This window comes from Stenella coeruleoalba (assembly GCF_951394435.1).
Source record: "Stenella coeruleoalba genome assembly, chromosome: 17".
Lineage (NCBI taxonomy): Eukaryota > Metazoa > Chordata > Mammalia > Artiodactyla > Delphinidae > Stenella > Stenella coeruleoalba.
In genome coordinates this window covers 66,758,038-66,766,126 of record NC_137163.1, presented here as the reverse complement: position 1 = coordinate 66,766,126, position 8,089 = coordinate 66,758,038, and the positions used below count along the sequence as shown (strand labels likewise).

Here is an 8,089-nt window from a genome sequence, read left to right as displayed (position 1 = left end):
GTTGGTCCCAAGAGGGAGCATCCCAAGAGACAGAAAGGAGACGGTATAAGGCCATTGAGGGCTACACCCAAAAGTGGCAAAACGTCACTTCAGCTGTATACTATTAGGGAAAGCAGTCACAGAGCCCACTAAGATTCAAGGGAGTAGAGAAATAAACTCTATCCGTTGGGAGAATGACAAAGTCACATTTCAAAAGAGAATGTGGGATGGAAGTCCCTTGTGTGGCCATCTTTGGAAAATACAATCTGCCACTCCAACTATCTACTAATACATCCATAAATTTACCATCGCATAAGCATAGCCACGATGCATTGTACTAAGATCAAGAACCTTAAGGCTTTACACCCAGCTCTGCTTAATCTCTCTAAATTTTAGTAACCTCTGGTAAAACATGGCATGTTATAAAAATATAAAAACTGCTTGTTTAACAACTACCATGTGCCAGATTCTTTTGAAGTGATTTAGGCCCATTTATATATTTAATCCTAATGACAGGTCTATGAGGTAAATTCTTTTATTATTCCTATTTTAGGTATAGGAAACTGAAATTAAAAGGAATCAAAGAACGTTCCCAAGGTTACATAATCAATAAGTGACAAAGCTGGAATTTTTCAGTGTGCTCACAAGGACTAAATCAGGTAATGTATATAACTATAGGATGAAAGGTCAAGTCATCCTCATTATTTATAACTATCTAATTCATAACGCTCTTTCAAAATTAAACACATTTACATTGTGTGATATTGCCAACATGCAGAAGAGTTAGGAAACCATACGACATAGTTACATAAAGAACTAGCGTATACATCTTGTTTAGTAATTGTCTGACGTGTTAGGAGCTCACTGTTATTATTATAAATAGTCTCCTGTTTATACAAAAATGATAGTCCTTGCTACATCATGACGTTTGAATTAATCATTTTGAGATTACATATAAAAATTCCCTCACAATCTGGACACCTTTCTCTGCCACTTCACAGCCCAGGAGAATGTAAAGTGTAGAAGGAACTGCCCAATTTTAAACTTTGAGAGGTGTGCTTTGCCCATAATCATACTAGTGTCTACCTTTTAAATATTTAGTATTGGAACTAATTTGGGGAGTACGGTGAAGAAAATAATCCCTTAGGCAGTTCTAAGAAAAAAGAAACTAAAGAGAAACCCAGATCTGAGTGGGTACATGGGAGACAAAGAAATTATGTTAAAGAAATAAACTATCCTCACGTCAAGACCAAGTGTTTTTAAAAGGGGTGATTTGCCAAGTTACAGGAGATAAACTTTTACACAACAAGGGGCCTTTTTGTAGTCTCTATATTTAGGAGAAGCTAGTGTACATCCCAGTACATTCCTCGGTCCCTATGACCCAGGAAGAGTCCTAGTTATCCTTGAGTGATTATTAATAGCACCCCTTTTCACTGAAAAGTGCCCCAATTTGGACAATAAATTACATGGTCACTGTACCTAGCTTTAGTTAATGGAATTACCATCCTTTCAGTCATCCAGAAACCTGTTTTACTTTATGATCTCTTTGGCTTTCATTCATTCATTCAGCAAGCATCTACTCACAGCCTAGGATGTATCATTCTTTGTCCTTGGGACTAAGGATACTAAGATAAATGTAACATAGTTTCTGTTCTCAACAAGCTTATACTTGCTGGAGAAACAGTCATGTAAATATATTATTAAAAATAATGTATTGTCAGTGAAACAATAGAAATACATGTATTATATTGTAGGGGAATAAATGAGGACATATCAAGGAAATCTCAGAAGAGGGGAATCTTGAATTGAGCCTTAAAGGATCACCGAACCAGGTGAGCAGAGGAAAGCCTTGGGATATCAGCAACAGAGAGAGTGACACAGGCAAAGACACGGAGATGGTATTAATTTTCTATTGCCTCACAGCAAATTACCACACGCCTAGTCGCCTTAAATGTTGTACATTAATTATATCACAGTTTCTGTAGGTGGCAAGTCTGGGCACAGCTGGTTGGATTCTTTGCCCAGGGGCTGAAATCAAGGTGTCAGTCAAGGCTACAGTTCTGTCTGAGACTTGGGTTCTTCTTCCAAGTTCACTGGTTGTTGGCAGAATTCACCTCCTTACAGCTGTGAGACTGGGTCCACGTTTCCTTCTAGCTATTGGCTGGAGACCACTCTCAGCAACTAGAGGCCACCCTTAATTTCTTGCCACATGGGTACGTCACAGCCAGAATGTTGCTTTCTTCCAGTCTAGAAAGTGTCTCTCTCTAACTTCTTAGTTTGTGATCTACTGGAGAAAATTCCTTGCTTTGAAAGGGCTCATGTGATTAAATCAAACTTACTAGATAACCTTCCTATTTTAAGGGCAACAGATTTGAGACCTTAACTACACCACAAAATCTCTTCATAGCAGGAACTAGATTAGTGTTTGATTAAAGACCTAGGAGAAGGTATGTGTATACCAGGGGGCGGGGATCAGGGTGGAGGTGGAGAGTTAGAATTCTGGGTACCGCAGAGAAGTAGCATGGCCTGTTTGTGAGGAGAAATCCCAAAGAGCTTAGCATTGTGGGACGCATTTCAGACTTTACCAGTGTTTGTCAAACCGTGGACTATAGCCCTCTTGCTTAAGACTCACCTGTTGTGCTTGTTGAAAACACAGATTAGAATCTTAAACATATACTTATCTATATAATAAAGATTCAAGGTCACAGAATTGAGTTGATTATAATCCTCAGTCCCTGGCATGCTATCATTTGTAATCTACAAGGCCCCTCTTTTGTTTTATATTGATTCTTCCTCTTCATCCCCATTCTCATTCCTATTCCCAAGTCCCGCAAATATGGTGACCCTAGTATACTTAATATTGTCCTGCTAATCTGCCTTCTGTGTGGTCCTTAAGTATATGCGCCTCCTTGAAAAATAAACAATGTCGTTGTGTATGTGTGTGTTTTATTAGGTTTTTCATGTATGACATTGTGCTGTAAATCTCCTTCGAGTCCTTTTTATTCCAGTAGTCACGTTTACTTAGTGACTGCCACAAAATGTTCTGTCCTATTCAGAATCACAATTTGCTCATCGACTCCTCGGGATGGAGATCTGGACTGCTTCCAATTTCTTGTCAACACATCTTTCGTCCTCTTAGGGAGCTCTGTGAGAATTTCTCAGGGCTACACATCCAGGAATGCAATTGCTGTATTATTGGGTTAACATATACTTAATTTCCTTAAGTGCTATCAGATTTGTCTCCAGAAATCTTGGTCTATTTCAGCCTCCCATCAAAAATGCTTGAAGGGGGCTTCCCGGGGGCTTCCCTGGTGGCGCAGTAGTTGAGAGTCCGCCTGCCGATGCAGGGGACGCGGGTTCGTGCCCCGGTCCGGGAGGATCCCACATGCCGCGGCGCGGCTGGGCCCATGAGCCATGGCCGCTGAGCCTGCGCGTCCGGAGCCTGTGCTCCGCAACGGGAGAGGCCACAACAGTGAGAGGCCCGCGTACCGGGAAAAAAAAAAAAAAAAAAAAAGCTTGAAGCCTTTCGTTTCCCTATATATTTCCCTATAGTAGGTGCTTTCAAAAATCCTTTTTTTTTTTGTTTTTTTTTTTTTGCCATTGTAGTGGGATTAAAAAGTTATCTTGTTAGTTGAAGTACATTTATCTGATTCCTACTGAGGCTGAATATTTCTTCATGTTCTTTTTTCAGTATTTTGGGTACTTTTCTTTTCTTGCTCTTTGACAAGAAATGATTGTATATTCTAGCTTTTAAATCATGGCCAGTTTTAGAGATTGCAAATACCTTATTCAGTCACCTATCTGTTAATTCTGGTTTTGATATTCTTTTTTGAATAGCATCTATACTTTTGATATTATCAAATCCCTTATCTTTAACATTATGTTTACTTATGGTCCAAGAATTATAATACACTTAACTTCCTCTGCTCTTATATTTCACATTTAGCCCTACAATTCATTTGCAGTAATATAGGGTATGAGATAGGAATCTGACTTTATCTGTGTCCCATACTGTGAACTAATTATTCCTTATCATTTACTGAATCATTTCGCATTTCTGAAACTTCTATAACATCATCTTTATCACGTTGGCATATATAAAAAGCTTGACTCTGAGCTCTGTTTTGTTCAGTGGGTCTATCTGACAGTTGCTGGGCTAAAACCAGTTTTGTTTTTGTTTTTTAAGTATGATAGTTTCGTAGCATGTCAATAACAGATAAAGAAAGCTTCCTTCTTTGCTGTTTTTTTTTTCAAAAATTGCCTTGGAATTTTATTCATATGCATCTTAGAATTGGTTTGTAAGTTTCAAAAACAAACATACAAATCCTGCTAACATTTGATTGTATTGCTTATATGCAGTAATTAAGGAAATGCTTTATTAGAGATATTTTAATTTTATAATACAGGGCTTGTGAATTTTTAGGTTTATTCCTAGACATTTTTGGTCATTGTTCCTTTAAGTTTTAGTTTCTTGCTCCTGTGACTTGCATCTTGTTTCCTACTGTGAATTTCTGATGTAAATAAATGCTAATGATTTTTCTTTGCTTATCCAGTAACATTGCTGAACTCCTTTATACTCTCGTTGTAAAAATTCATGTGTTTAGAAGAGCAATTAAGGGCTATTTCAGAAAATAAACGCCTAAGGAGAGAAAATGTACTGAGCTAGTTACACAATGACCTGGATAACAGATGCCCTTGATAGGAAAAAGAGAAAATGTATCTGATTACAAAACGGTTTGCCAAAACTTGCCACACAAATATCATTTTTTCAATATTATTATTTTAGATGCCATTATAAAATAAAATTAATATGTTGCTATAACACAAGATTCTATAACACATTGTGTATTTACTTTGTATGCTGTTACTTTTTTAGAAAAAATATGTAATACCATATATACTTCTGCTTTTTCATTTATAATGTGAACATTTTCACTTTATTGATTTTTTTAAAAATATGGTTTTTAGGGGTTTAACCATTTTCTTTTTAAAATGAAAACATGCTATTAAAACAATTCTCTCAATTTGGGTTAGGAGAAAAGGATTTTAGGTTAGTAACTGGGTTCCATGTCTTCCTTTGTGTGTAACTCACTTAAGGAAAATGTTTAAGCGTATCATTTCCAATTCAAAAAGGAATGGTGGACAACCCCTTGTCTATTCCTTATTCTATATTTAATCTAATACTAAGGACAGTTGCTGTCTATTAAAGCTGATGAAACTTAAGTGATTTTTACTGCCTTGAAATCTGAGAATTACTAGAAAGACTGAGCAGTAAGTTATGCGATGCTAGATATCTGTATCATATCATATCATATCTTGTGGTTGGAGTAATTTGACTTTACATCCAAGTCAATATCCAAGTTATATAATTCCACCTTAAAGGACCTTTAAAGAAATATTGTTTTTTGTAAGCAATTTTAGTTAAAAACTATTTATTCTCTGTAAAATAAAATTCAAGTAATATCCAGTAAAGAAGAAAGAAGAAAGTCAAAAATTTCCAAAATACCTCTTTGCATATATGAGAAATAATGACCAGTAATGTGTTGGCTGATGAGCATTCTTCCTCACCTGTCTATTGTCTATGTATTCTCTCATCCATTTATACAGACACACACACACACACACACACACACACACAAAGTCAGTTAAAGTTACAATGAAAAAGAAGATGATATTTAAAATAGTAACTCTAAAGGTCTACCTTTATGATTACTATTTTAAATACCACCTTCTTTCTGATTGCATTGTTTAATATCTCCAATGTCATGTGGGTTTTCCTGTTTTTTTATCCCTGTTTTCAGTAGGAATAGGCCTAGTGTTTCCAAATTATATAAAATGCTAGGTTGGGGGATGAAATATATATATTATAAAGTCAAGGAAGGAATATCTTTGAATGCTTTCTCACTATTTAAACATTTGAAGTGTGATTTTCTTCCATAGAACTATTAATATGGTGATCGAACCAATGGATTTCCTAATATTAAATCATACTTACAATCTTGAAGTAAAGGTAACTCTTTTTCTTAATGTGCTGTTGGATTCTGTTTGCTAATTTTTATCTCAGAATTTTTGCATTGCTATTCAGAAAATTAACCCATAGTTGTTCATTTTGTGCACTTTTATTTCAGTTTTAGGACCAACAAATAAGAAGTTATTGGTTTAAATGGAAAATTGCCTAATATGTGAAAATAAGTGAGAAAATGGCCAACGATAATGATATTCAATACTGGCATAGATGGCAGAGTGAAACTGAGACGATTTTTCCGAGATTCCTTCAAAAATAAGATATTCATCTATCAAAAATAATGTGTAAACTCTTTCATCAAGATTGGACCCTCACTGAGAATTCTTTCCATGGATTATTTTTTATCTAATGTAAACTTCCATCTTTTGCCTATGACATATTTTATAGTCATAAGCTATTAAGTCAAGTTGTATCCCTGGTTTTTTTATATTAAAAAAATGCTACATCTACAAGTACATTCGCAGGCCACAGAATCAGTAAAACAACCAGAACACTTAAACCCTTCATGATTCTCCTTGTTACTCCTGAAGCTCGACATAAAAGTTAGCTCTCATTTTGCTTGGCTCTAATATTAACATTATCATTGTATTGAATTCCATTGTGTGTTGCAAAGCTGAACCTCAAGATGTAGGAATAAATGGCCATAAATTAGAATTATTTGACACGTGTCAATAAAATAACGTGGCCAAATACTAAAACACTTTGGCTTCATGCCAAGTCTGAGGTCAGGATTTGTAAGAATGACAGTCCTTTTTCTGGCCTGCTTCTTGCGGTGGCCCTGAGGCTGCAGTAACCAGATGTCTGGTACTTTGCATTTAAAGATCTGAGAGTTTTAGCAGATAAAGCCCCACTTTTTTCTTCTTTAACTCAAAGTCCGACTGTTTCCATTAAAATACACACTGCTTTTTATTAATCGAATGTTTTCTTTTGCCATAATCTATCTTAACAATGAAAAGTAAGAAAATTGTAACTTATTGTATGTTTGAATTAGCCTGTTTAACTAAAGAATCAAAAAATAAATATATTTAATTTTCCCTTATGCTGCTTAGATTGTGTGGTATAAATCAGGAACTGTTTGAAACTTAATTTCCCCATGTAGTATCAGTAATTTGATGGCAAGCTCTTTATCTCCATCATCTCTGAATCTCCAGCCCACTATACACTTAAGGAGTGTGCAATAAATATGCTGAAAGAATAAATAAATGGATGAATCTGGAATTAACATCATTTGCAACCGAGACTCTTAAGAGTTCCTCCACGTGGTGATTTAAAAGCAAAACGAAACCCCCCAAAATTGGCCTGCACTAGTTTGTTGAAAGATTGTTGGCTAAATCTCTATAGGGGGATTTACAGTTGGACCTACTGTCATAGCTAAAGAGAACTGAATCTCATAGGTATTCAGCTATACCTTTAATGGTATGTATGGGGAGATGAGGATCCAAAATGTACCCTTAGTACCATAGCAACTTGCAACTTTATCACTAAGTTCCCTTTATTAAATTTTAAAATTAAATTTTATCGTGGTTATTATGACTTTATCTGAATAACTGGGCTTTATCTGAATAACTCAAAGACTATAGGGGCTCTGTTGCATCTACAATCATCTTTATTTCAGAGAAAAATAAAACAATGTCCTTTATAAAGTATAGGAAGAAGCTCAAAATACTATCTAAAGGGCAGTTGAATCCTATAATAGTACTATAAAAATGCAGTCAAAAGACAGAGGCCACAAAAGGTCCAGGGCTTCTTAGAGACTTGACTGATTTCGGGTCAGGCACAAGGGATATACAGATGAACCTGGGGCATTGTGTTGTGTCAGATATCAAGAAATCTATTAAACTTTACTGAAGGGTATATCGAAAGGACTCAGGAATCAATTTGAAAAGGCGCCCACTGGCTAAAGATGGGATCATTTGAGCCTCCATAACAGGAAGTGCAGTGTATTGAAACACTTCATATGTTTAAAACCATGACATCACTCTCTCTCTCTCCTTATTTTATGTAGACCAGTACATTGACTAGGACAGCACTACCATACAAATGACCTTTTGAAATTTGTATAAAATAGAGGAAATGAAAAAGATT

General features: G+C 35.7%; 1 long non-coding RNA gene across 1 annotated transcript; it reads left to right on the top strand.

Annotated features, from left to right (window-relative positions):
* The first annotated feature begins 537 nt into the window (after nucleotides 1-537).
* LOC307176408 lies at nucleotides 538-6,877 on the top strand. Its single transcript, XR_013824733.1, has 3 exons — nucleotides 538-638; nucleotides 1,734-1,811; nucleotides 6,108-6,877. It is a non-coding gene; the product is annotated as an uncharacterized lncRNA (long non-coding RNA).
* Nucleotides 6,878-8,089: the final 1,212 nt, after the last annotated feature.